The sequence below is a fragment of the Narcine bancroftii genome, chromosome 8, assembly GCF_036971445.1.
Source record: "Narcine bancroftii isolate sNarBan1 chromosome 8, sNarBan1.hap1, whole genome shotgun sequence".
Lineage (NCBI taxonomy): Eukaryota > Metazoa > Chordata > Chondrichthyes > Torpediniformes > Narcinidae > Narcine > Narcine bancroftii.
Genome location: NC_091476.1, coordinates 162,559,042 through 162,572,173, shown reverse-complemented (window position 1 = coordinate 162,572,173; position 13,132 = coordinate 162,559,042). Strand labels below are relative to the sequence as shown.

General features: G+C 40.2%; 1 protein-coding gene across 3 annotated transcripts in view; it reads right to left on the bottom strand.

The window, feature by feature from the left end:
• rhbdl2 (rhomboid, veinlet-like 2 (Drosophila)) overlaps positions 1-13,132 on the bottom strand; it is a 43,573-nt gene that overhangs the window by 22,458 nt on the left and 7,983 nt on the right. For 2 of the 3 annotated variants that reach the window (XM_069895755.1, XM_069895757.1), the window contains exon 1: positions 11,598-11,897. The exons of the other annotated variant lie outside the window; for it this stretch is intronic. The gene's annotated coding sequence lies outside the window, so the exon portion shown is untranslated. Of the gene's footprint in view, positions 1-11,597; positions 11,898-13,132 lie in introns of those variants that run through there. 3 annotated transcript variants of the gene reach the window in all.

Here is a 13,132-nt window from a genome sequence, read left to right as displayed (position 1 = left end):
ATACCAGGTATACGATCATGGGGTGCCACTCTAACTCATTTATAACGTCTTCCTCAACCCCTCTCTGCCCAGTGTTAAATGAATCCACTCTTTGGTGAGTTTGACAATGAGCAGTGTACTACAGGAGTTGGTCCTGGAGCCTCAACTTTATATGGTATTTATAAATGACAGGTGAAGGCACAAAAAATATGGTCACTAAATTTACAATGATACTGGATGAATGGGAGAGTAAAATAAGAGGAGCACATAAGCAGGCTCTTAAAGTATGCAGGGAGGTAGCATGGATGCATAAAAGATCTGGCAACGTGGAAAAATATGAACAGTCATTTTTTAATAAAGACAGATGATCTAAAATTGCAGGGGATTACAGAGCTCTGAGATGCAGAGGATTTGTGTGTCCGACTAGATAAATTTCTAAAGGCCACATAAACCTGACAAAATGTCAATGAGTGAAATGCAAAAGTCTGAAGATGTTGTGATTGTATTAAAAAAAACACACCAAAATGCTGGAGGGACTCAGCCGGTCTTTCAGCATCCAGAGGAGACGAAGATATATCGCTGACATTATGGGTCTGAGGCCTTCTTCAAGGAATAAGCAAAGAATAAGCAGAATGAACAGAAAACAGGAAATCACAGGATAGAGACTTTGCCGGCTGTGGGAAGGAGTCCAGACCAACAAAAGCTCATCGATTATTGCTGTGGGTGGGGGGAGGGGGGAATGGAATAAAAATCCAAAGATATTAAAGTTCATTTATGAAGATCATTGGTAAGGCCATATCTGGAGCACTCTGTACATTGTACTCTCTTAATTTAAAAAGGATTTTAATACATTGGAAGCAATTCAGATATGGATTGCAGACCAACATATGGAGTGAGAGGGAAGTTCGATAAAGTAGGTTTGTATCTGCCAGAGTTTAGAGGAGTGAAAGGGGACTGAACTGAAAGATGCAAAATCCTGAGAGGTCTTGACAGAGTAGAATCTAGAACGAGGGATTACTGGTTAAAAATTAGGCCCAGGTGAGTCAAAACATTTTCTGTCAGAGTATTGTGTAACTCTGTACCTCAAAGGGTGATGATAGCAGAATCTTTGAATGTTTGTAGGGAAAGGTCGATCAATACTTGATAAGCAGAGACTGAATAAATAATGGAGCAATGACAAATAAAAAGAGGGGTAGCTCAAGCAGAGCAGCCAGGGTGTGAGAGGCTCAGTGTAGGAGTGGGACTTAGATGCTTTGGCGAGCAGAGGCTAAGATCGAGCTTGATTCCAGTGAGGTAAGGCCAGATAGGATACTTGTATTTCAATTAGGAAGAGTTAATGGAGACCGCTGGGGCAGTGGAATGATCCGATTGCAGGATGTGTGATGATATGAAGGTTGGAGGAATTGTGGATGGAGCTGAAGGTTGTTGAAGTTATAAAAGGATATCGACAGGATGAAGAGTGGGCAGAAAAGTGGCAAATGGAATTCAATCAGGATAAGTGTGAGATGATGCATTTTGGATGGACAAAGGCTGAGCATAGGGTTAATGGTCAGTAGCTTAAGAGTGTTAAGAAAGCCTATGAGATGTTGGGCTTCATTAATAGTCAAGAGTCATGTTGCAACTCTATAAATCTCTGGTAAGACCACACTTAGAGTATTGTGTTCAGTTCTGGTCACCTCATTTCAGGAAGGATGTGGAAACTATGGAGAGGATGCAGGGGAGATTTACCAGGATGTTACCTGGATTGGAAAAAAAATGTCTTATGAGGCAAGGTTAGCAGGGTTAGTACTTTTTTCTTTGGAGCATAGAAGGATGAGAGGAGACTTAATAGAGGTCTACAAGATTATGAAAGGCATTGATAGGGTGGACAGCCAACATCTGTTTCCCAGGGCAGGAATAGCAAACACTAGAGGAAATTAGTACAACGTGAAAGGAAGGAAGTTTAGGGGAGACATTAAGGGTAAGTTTTTTATGCAGTTATGGGTGCCTGGAATGCCTTGCCAGGGTTGGTGATGGAGGCTGAAACATTATGGGCATTTTAGAAACTCCTAGACAAAGCACATGGATAGAGAAAAATAGAGGATTACGGGGTAGGGAGGGTTTAGTACATTTTTCAAAGGAATATATGTGTTGGCACAACATCAAGGGCCTATGGGCCTATACTGTTCTATGTTCCTTATTCTATAAATGCCTACAATAGTTAGACTAGGAAGCAAAGTTGACGTTACAATCAAATCAGCCATTATTTTTATCAATGGGAGAGTAAGCACCAAGTGGCCTTTCTGTACCCTTAATTTATTTGATCATATGCTGATAATATTTGCACTCCTGTAAAAATTAAATTTTTAATTTAAAAAATTAATTAAACATATTTAAAATTTAGACATACAACATGGTAACAGGCCACTTCAGCCCACAAGTCCATGCCATTCAATTTACACCCAAATAACCTATACCCCTCCCCCCCGACCCCAGCATGTTACGAACGGTGAGAGGAAACCAGAGACCCCAGGGAAAACCCATGCAGACACAGGGAGAACGTACAAACTCATTGGAGACAGCACAGATTTGAACCCTGGTCCCAATCGCTGGTGCTGTAAAGGCTTTGAACTAATCACTACGCCAACCCGTGCAGCCCATACACCAACTGGGCTGCCCATTGTAAAGGCAAACACCACAAATTGCTTCACTTAGCCACTGATTCCACCTCAACATAAAAATAATTACTTCCACCACTGTAACTTACCCATATCCATTCAGTCTCGTCCCATTCCTACCAAACCCTTTTTCACCTCCAGGTTTAATTGTTCAAATGCTTCATATGCCCTTCTTCTTATTTTAACCCTTCAAAGATGTGAGCTCATCCAAAACTCCCATCCCAATTCACACCAATTTCCTTTCTTTGATCACCTGTGATCATAAGACAGTTTACCATTGTTTCAGCATTAAAATCTTCACCTTTCTTGGGCTCTTGTGCCTTGGCCTTCCCATGTTTTGAAACATCATCAAACTCTTGAGCTCTTTCGCATGCCCGATTCCCATTATCCCACGACCCCCTCCCCCCCTTACACTGCTATCATCAGGAAGGAGATATACAGGAGCCTGAAGATGAGCACGCGGTGGCACAAGGACAGCTTTTTGCCCTCTGCCATCAGATTTCTGAATGGACAAGGAACCACAAACACTACCTCACTCTCTCCTATTTTCTTGCATTGCTTATTTTGAAATGTAATTTATCGCAATATTTGCACTGTAATGTTGCCGCAAAACAACAAATTTCTTCACGTTTATGACAATAAATTCTGATTCTGATTCTAAATTAATCCTCTTGACTTGAAACTTCTGAATTTCTGGCTAAAACACCTCGGATCTCTGACACCAGTAACCCACCTTTTAATCATACCACCTGATAATTCTTTATTTGGTTGGTCATGGTTCTTATCAGATTATGTTCCCATGTTATGCCTCATTATTTTTCTATTTTAAAGGTGCTATGTAAATGCAAGTTTATATAATTGTGGTGCGCTAGGGTAGAAGAGAGCAAGCACAAACTCAGAAAGACTGTACAACAGGCTTTATTCCAGTAAAAGTCTGAACAGCAGTTCATGCCTTGGTGGCTCCCCGTGTGACTGGCTCGGGAGCGGCCGGCTCAGGTCTACATTCAGGTCAGCTGATTGACAGCTGACCAGGTGGAGTCAGCCCTTTAGGTAGTCTTCCTGCAGGTTCAGAGATCGCCCCCTGCAGTAAGCTGGTGGTCACATCACCACAATTATTGATGATGTCACCTGTTCCACAGGGTTTGTGGGATAGATGGAGGAAAATGTTTTTCAACAGCTAGATTGTGAGAAAACTAGGACAGTGGCTGCTAAAAGAGGATACAAGTAAGTGATCAGAAGTTGCTAGATACTGGGGAGGAAACATGAGAAATAACAAGTCTGAGGAACTGCTTAAAGGTTGAAGTCAGTCAATGAAGAGGACAGTGCATCTAGAGTATAAGGTACAAAGGGGAGGATTTGAGGTGAAGGTGAAAATGACATAAGATGTTTGGTATCGAGGATGGCAATGCACAAACAGGCTGGAGAAACTCAGCAGGTCACACAGCATTCATTAGAAGAAAAGGGTCACTAGTGTTTTGAGCCTAGACCCTTTGTCAGGGATCTGATGAATAATGCCTAACAAACGGCCCAGTCGGTTACCCTTTACTTCTTATGGATGACCTGCTGAGTTTCTCCAACACGTCTGTGCTTTGCACTCAACCCCAGCATCTGCAGACATTCTGGTTTAATGGTATAGAGGAAGGAGCAGGTAAAAGGAGAGCACTTGGAAGGATGCTGATAGGAGAGAGCAACAAAAATTAAGAATTTTAAAGTAATCCACAATGGAGGAAAGAACTTGAGTGAGGTGCTCAAAAGAAAACCGTGCCTCAGAAAAATAGGAGACGGAGGATATATTTGAAAATGAGTGAATGCTACAAATATTTGCATGGAACCAATGAAGTGTATGTAAAGGAAAGAGAGTCATTGCACAGGAGCCTTTTTTTTTGTCTTGTTATCCTGTCATTAGAATTATCTACAATAAAATATAATTGGTTTTATTTTTAAGGGTACAACAGCTATAAGGGTTTGGGGGTGGAAATGACTGAACCGTGACAGGGGGAGCTGGATAGTGTTAATCAGATAAAATAACAGGAAGAGAGGAAGTTGACAAGATTAAATGAAGTGATCACTAGGAGCAGAGAAGGTGGTCAGATAAGGGAAAGAGGAGAAGCAAAATTGTGAAGAATCTTGACTATTTTTTTTCCTCCAGGAACCTGTTCTAATAAAAAGGATTCTTGTTTCTGCAGGATCCAACTTTGCATGCGATACGGATCCTTTGGGACCATCTCCCTTCCCCCACCTCAGAGATTTTACCTCTTCTTTTCTGATCATTAATTCTGACAAAAACAGGATAAAATACAGGAAACCTTCGGAGCCTCTTTGGAATCTGCAAAAGCATATCCAATCTAAAAAAATACACAAAGTCAGGGAACTGATTGTTGATTGGGTGGCATATTCCCAAATATTTAATTGTGTGCAAGTCAATGTCTATTTAAACAGGAAGTTATGCTCAAAAATTAAAAAACACGAAGCACTGGTAACATCAACAATAAGTCTACAAGTGACTCGTTCTGAACCTTTCTCACCAGATTTGAGTTTAATTATTGACATGATCTACCCCACATATTTTTAGGATCATAAGTTATTTCACTGGGTCGATGTAATTTCTAATTAAACTACCATGAGATGCATCTGGAAAACATGTTAATCTGCCACAACTTTCCTCAGATGTACAACAAACCCTTATTTTTTTTTTATATTTATCTCTCAGAATTCTGTGAATTTTCCGACAAAACCAACAGATTCAGTACTCCTCTACCGCCACTTGAGGTAGAGGCAGAACGACTAAGGATGTTTAGAGCAGTGATTTTCAAACTACCCCTAAACTCACATTTCACTTTAACTATTCCCTATGCCATACGTGCTCTGTGATTTGTAAGGGATTGCTTAAGGTGATTCATGAGTGGGAAGGAAAGGGTTCGAATCCAGCGCTGTCTGTAAGGAGTTTGTATGCTCTCCCCATGTCTGCATTGATTTCCTCCCACCACCCTTCAAACTTACCAGATTGTAGGTCAATTGGATGTAACTGGGTAACATTGGCTCAAGGGACGAAAGGGCCTGTCACTGTGCTGCATGTTTACATTGAAATTTAAATAAAAGTTATGATGTCATGTTGCAACTTTATTACACCCTTTACAGGGCACTTGGAGTATATTTGCAGTTCTGCTCGCCACGCTATAGGATGTGGCTGTACTGGAGAGAGTGTGAAGGAGATTTGCCAGAATGTTGTCTGGATTTAGGACTTTGATTTTAGGCAGAGATTGGGAAAGCTTGGCTTGTTTTCCCTTGGGTGAAGGATCCTGAGGGGTGGCCTGACAGTGATATATAGAATTATAAGAGATATATAAGATTTTAAGTCTAGGTAATCAGAATATATTTTCTGCAGTATTGGTGGAAAAAAAACAAGAAGGCACAGACAGGTTTAAAGTGAGAAGAGTTTTAGAGAGAGTTTGAGTGGGAGCCTTGTTTTGATGAAGAGGGTGGTCGATGTCTAGAAATTGCTGCTAGGTGGTGTGGAGTCAAATACAGCTAATAGGTTTAATAGACCCTAAAAGAGGCACATAAATAGGCGGTGCTTAAGATATGGACCTAATGGGAGCAAGTGTAGATAGAAAGGTCAGATGTACACAGTGGGCCAAAGAACCTGTTTCTCTTCTGTACAACTCTACAACTAACTCTCAATTACACTTCCTTTGTGCAATCCACAAACAATCTTGAGTGACAAGTGAACTTTCAGAATGTCAAATGTGTTGCCTCTTGTTCATGATAATATTCCCTTCAGACACGCATTCCTGCACTGTCGAATCCTTTCGATGTTAATGTCTCCCATCCTTTTCAGTCCCCCAAGCTCTACTTCGTTACAAACCACAAATACTATCTTGAGTGTGTTAGATGGATATGCATTTAGTCAGTTAACTCCAGCCCTGCCTGAACTATGTCAAATGGTATTGTGCCTCCATCTGCTCTAGAAGCAATCAATCATTTACTGAGATTACACTGACAGGAAAGTTAACCGAATATTGTTTCCTCCACTACCCTCTGTTTACTTAATGTCTCTTTCCTTCTCCCCTCATCATCATACCCATCTTCTGCAAGAGGCTTCATCAATAAAGCTTTGTTTGAACCCAGCCTGTCAGTGAGAATGATGAGCCTTCACACCCCACCTCTCCATGAAAAACAAAGCCAGAGGGGACATAGCATGTAATCCATCCCAATTCTGCCTGACCTTATCATTGGATTCATTTTAATTCAGAGTTTAAGACCGAATGTGCTTCTATGACTGCCTCATCCTTTGCTCAGCTTCTGTAGAGTCAATCAGAGCCCTGATTCCACACATTTCCCAAGTTTCCTTCTACATTTGGATCACCAAAACATTTGCTTCCTCGAGCCACATACCAACACTAGTTTCCAAAGCAATTTCTTAAATTAACAAAAACGGAAAACAATGCTAACACTCAGCAGGTCAGCCAGCATCTGTGGAAAGAGAAACAGTCAATATTTCAGATATGAAACACTTCATGAGGACAGGGAAAGGGAGAAATCAAGCTAGGTCTCCATGGCAGAGAAAGTGGGGAAGGATGGGTAGAACAAAGGCAATAGAGCAGGACCAAATGAGTTAATACAGCTGTGAGAGTAGCAGTTAGAATCACACATTGTTTCTTTTTTATTGAAATTTGAACAAACATTTCCATAAGATGTATCTCAGATATTATACATACATATCATATATTCATGTTTGCCACAGTTTTCCACATAATATTTATCTGAGATATACACTTATAGAGAGAAGAGGAAAAATAGAACAAGAAAAAAAGGAAAACTATATACAAGTAGGGAGAGAATTCTTTTGTAACAACATAATCATTGATTTGTAAGGTCAGGCCTATGAGGTATTATGTAGCTAAACCATTTTTCCCAGTATGAATCAAATTGTTCCAGCCATTGACAGATACTGTTATCTTCTCCAAACCAAATCTGCTGGAGGAACTCAGCGGGTCTTTCCCAGTCTGACAAAGGGTCTCATACCTGATCAGGAACCTGTTCCTCTTTCTACAGATGCTGGTTGACATGCTGGATGAGTTTTTTGTGTTTTCTGTTTTTGTTTTAGATTTCCAGCATTTGCACATTTTTTTCCTAATTTTTAATTTATTCCTTAATTGAACAAAATCTCAGCTTTTCACTGTATCTGCAGTACTCACTCCTTTTGACCCACACATTCTCTTGTATTTCTCAGGTCAATTTTGCATATCACAGACCTTACACATATTTCTTCTTCATTTCCTATTTTTCTATGACTTTTCATTTACCCCCAATTCTCGGTCCAATCTTGCATTGTGGACATGCTGAGATCCCATAGGATCTTGACAGCACGATTAATACAATATTTTAAAAGTTGCCAAAGTAATTACCATGACAACTAATTTGTGTCACAGAAAAAAAATAGTTTGGATCTAGATTTCTGATATACAAAACAATTATCATAGAGATGGGAATCAAATTTCATTTAAGCTAAAGTGTCTGAATGAATAAATTCCAGTCTAAGGCACAATTACAGAGAGGAAAGAAAGTGGCTTAATTGAGATATGGTACCACTAAAGTTTACTTTTTAATTTAAATCCCTGTCTTTAATGAAATCAGAAACATAGCTTTGAAGAAACAATCCACTGTACCCTATTAAGCAGAACAAGAACAATCTTATCCGAAACTGTGATCTCAGTCAGAATATCAAAACAAACAATTAGAGGCCTCACCATGCTGGACAGGAAGTTGTTGCCAAGAATGATTTCACCAAGTAAGTCGACAATAACTTTTAATGTTTTGCAATTTGTGCAGTGCCGTGGACTCCATTTCGCCTCATCAAGGTACTTGCTGACTTTGGAGATGGCCCCCTGCAGAACTACGGAAATTATTCCTAACTTAAACAACCTTTGTTAACCCAGATAAGCAGAACTGGTCCAATAAGGTCAAGGAAATTTTTGTTACTAAAAATAATCCTAATAGCTGATTATGCTACTTCCCCCTTTCCCTGGCCCATTAAGCTACATTTCCTCAACTATTCCTCCTGAATGTGCATTACAATGGTCACAGACCAGACCACCTGAAAGACTTAATTTGTAATAACACCAAATTCACTTCACCCCACCAGACTCCTTCTAAAACAAAGGGTGAATGTGGTAAACCTCTGTATGTATGTCCAGCTGTCTGGACATGCCCCTTGGCTAACTATACCTGTGGCTCCTCCCACAGACTCTTGAATAAACCTCTGTTCCACAGTCCCCTCCCCAGTTCAGAACAGTCGACCACCAAGGACATGCCTCCATTCTATTGCTAATAAAAGCCTATCAATTTTACATAGCTTCTAGTCTTTTGGTATTATTGATGGTGCATCAGTAAGGAACCCACTGTGACTTTCCTCACAGGCTGACAATGGCAGGATTAGCAGCCAAAAGGGATTTAGGCCGGGAAATAATCTTACTTTCCTTGTGGAAGAGCAAAATTGGTCTATTTAATTACTTTTCAATTTTGCTCTTACAAATTTGCTCCCAAAACCCATCCCCTGTAACTTTTTTGTAATTGTTATTACACCATGAAACTAACACTGACGGATTTCTACAAATGCATAACTTAATGAGGAAATCCCAAAGTTTCTGATTGACCCTCCAAACCCTCTTCTGTGTGCAGCCACTCTCAATTGACTTGAATTCGCATGATCCCAAGACACTTACAACTAGTCTTGAGGTGAAATATAACAAACGTCCTAAAATGTAAGAATCTTGATTTCAGCAACTAGTCCTTTGGTACTGGATAGCACCCTTCATGAAACATGCTTCTGTTTGTATTTGGTGTCAAAGAGATCACTAACATTTAAGTCTCTCACACTTCCAGCTGACTATTTCCTATTAAAATCCAGTTCCACCCAGCATATTTTAAGGAATAGTTGGCTTTAAAAATGTATCAAGATATGAAAGAATAAAAAGACAAAATAATAAATTAGCAAATATATAAATTACCTTTGTTCTGAATTTGGTTAAAGCAAAATCTTTTACTTTGGGAGATATTCAAGAATCCAATCCAGTAAACTGAATGCCAACATATGGATTGAGGAAGGTGAAGATGAAACTCGTTTTGTTAATCCAGCTCTCAAACTCCACGCAAGCAAACTCATCTCTGCTCTATTCAGACCTCACTCATTTTATCCCTTTCAAATCTCAACATTTGTATTCCTTTTTCACGATGCTTTTTGCATTCAACACTTATGGGTTATTCATTTTCCAATACAGTTATATAGCAAGCTTTTGCTCCAAATTAGTACCACAAAAAGCACATTATTTTGACAAAGGGTCTTCTGCTTGAAATGTTAAAACTGTTTCTTCCCACAGATCCTGAGTATTTCTAGCATTAAAAAAAAACAGATTTGCAGCATCTACAGGTATTTTTAAAATGTTCAATGATTTTTAACATTGGTAATACTTTTTTTTTTCCAGCTCCCACAATCTTTATGACTTAGATACGTAGAAAAGCAAATCTGAAGTCATAGTAGGTTTTTTTGGCCGTAAATCTTCAACACTCCGAAAATGTAATTTCTTCTGCACTTGAGATTTAATCTTTTTACCATTGATAGCCATAACAGTTCCTTAATACTTTAAACTAAGTTTTTAAAAAGTTTAAACTTAAAAACGGGTTCTTAAAAGTCTGGCCAGAGAGGTCGAGATTACACGTCTAGACTCTACGCCATCTTGCCACGCCCCCCCCCGGTAATACATGTTCACCTCCGATGGATGCTGTGAGAACGATCGAGTTCCTCCAGAATTTCTGTGTTTTACTACAATCACAGCGTCTGTAGATGTTCATCTTTCACTCGATTACTTCTAAATATTTGGTATATTTAGAAAGCATCTTGAGTGAAACCAGATAATATAATCCCTTCTTGATTTTTTATTGAGATCTTTACAATCTTCAAACCAAGAATGTCCCTATTGTTTTATAAGCTGTGATATTCTTTTTATAGTGTAAAGAGTTATTTCAGACCTAGAAGAGTGAGAGCAAAGTCAAGTAATTGTAATAAGTGCTTTCTATCAGCTTCAAGTATCCTTGTTTTCTCATCTGCAGCCAGTCTCATTGTCCCACCTGCAGATTCCTTGGTGAAAATCAAATGGTTGTCTTTCCCTTCTGAATATTCATAGTCTCTCTGTAGATGATAATGCAGAGTAAGTCCTGCTTAACTGTTATCAGGCCCCTTCTGGCCCAGAACATTCTACCCAAAGCAGTTGTTCTTTCTATCTAAAGCCCTTCAGTGCCTACCTCCATCTCCTCAATGCAATCTCCTTCTCTGCACCTCCCCTTCCTGGGCGCATTTCTCCATTGGAGCTGTCGCCTGCTTTGCCAATTCGTGGAAACCTCTTGTTGAATCTTCTAAATCACTGTCCTCGCAATATCACATCTGACTACGGGCACATATCCATGATATGGATCACGGGCGACTGGGTGCTCACACGGAGAGAACATTTTGAGAGGTGAGATGAGAGAAATCGGTGAAAATTTGGGAATGTCGGCGCTTTTCCGGATAACCCCAAATGCTGTAAACTTTCGATGCTGTCAATATTTCATGCGTTCACTTCGATTTGCTTTTTTTAACGAATAATAGTTGAAGACAATATGATCTCTACGTGGGTTTTATGGAGAGAACTACCGTTTTTAATGTGCAAACAAGTTCTTGTGAATCCTAGTATCTCCAGGCGCCTCTCAAGGAGGAAAGCAACTTTTTAGTCCACGATAACCGAATGTCCTCCCTCTCGCTGTACTTCCCGGATGAATACATCCACAGCCAGGGTAATTTAAGGGACAGATCCTCTCATTGTAAGAGCGCACGATATCATCTCGCAACTGCTGGCACCCATCGACAGCGATAAATCCAATGTATCAAATACCTACTGTAAATAAGACAGAAAGGAACGTGTTTACCTGGATCAGACGCGCTTCTCACAAGATCTGTCCACAAAGGATCTCTTTGTGTTGATAATCCGGATGGCTCTGTGCATTCGAAGCCACGAACTCGTCCGTGCGGGGGGGGGTTGTTGCAGATTCTCTGTAATCTCCCCAGACCTCGATTTTGTCGGTAAAAAATTTTTGATCAATTTTCCGGACTCCTGGGGTTTCGCTGATTGGTGCAAAGGCGGCCGGAAGAGCTCGCAGAGGCTGAACAAAGCTGTCAACGATTCCTCCAACCCGACCATTATCCATTGTGCTACTAGGAGGAAGGAGCTTTCATCAAAACACGAAGAGCTGGAAGAACCGCTGTACCTGGTGGTGCTTTGAGAATTTATTGGAGAGAACAAGTCGTTGTTTTGCGGCGAACATTGCTATAAAATTACATTTTAAAATAAATCCATCCGTGCAAAACTCACAGAATGCGAGGACATTCATTGTTCGCTTCGAAATCTGATGGCAGTGGGGAAGAAGTTGCCCTTGTACCCTTTGAGTGTTCGTCCTCTGGCTCCTGAGCCTCCTTCCTGATGGAGGGAGTCTGAAGAGGCCATGTCCTGGGTGAGTTTACTGGCTGCTTTCTTAAGACACCGCCTGCTGTAGGATGTCCTTGGCTGAATTCACCACTCCAGGTTTTTCTTGACCTGTGCATTGGCAGCTCCATAACCAGACGGTGATGCAACCAGTCAGAATGCTCTCCATTGAAAATCTTTGGTGACATACCAAATCTCCTCAAACTCCTCACGAAGGAGCCACTGGTGAGACCTTCGTGATTGCATCGACATGAAGGCCCCAGGACAGATCCTCACAGATGTTGGCACCCAGGAACTTGAACCTCTTCACATTTTCCACTGCTGATCTTCAACGAGGACTGGTTCCTGTTGAGATTTCACCTCTCTGAAGTCCACAATCAACTCCTTGATTTTGCAAATGTTGAGTACAAGATTGTTGTGGCACCACTCAACGATCTGATCTATCTCCCATCTGAAATGCTACCTCATTCCCGACTGTGATTCTACAGACAACCGTGGTGTCATCAGCAAATTTGTATTCTGCCCTGCCACACATTGAACTGTGTACTCAGGCCACTTTCTTATTGGTTGGTTAAATAGAAAATGGTTAAAAAATAGATGGCTGCATGCAAAATGAGTTTTGTAGTTTTTGCATTGAGAGGCAAATAGACATCTAGCTCTCATGGCAATTTAAACTGATAGATATATAAAACCACCAATATTAATTGTTTTAATGCAATTTAAAAAGTTGTATTTTAAAAATGTGATTTGTGATGAAAATCGGAATTATTTTGCCAATTGCAACAGTAAATGCAGTGAAAGTACTTTGTTGGTTTGTAAGGTGTTCTGGGAGGTCAAGAATCATGAATGACTCTCCATGAATCTTGAGAACATTTTGAACCTCAGAATTATTGTCAGAGTACATACATGACATCACATACAACCCTGAGATTCCTTTTTCCTGCGGCTTCAGCTAACAGGTAGTACAAAAAATAAACTGTA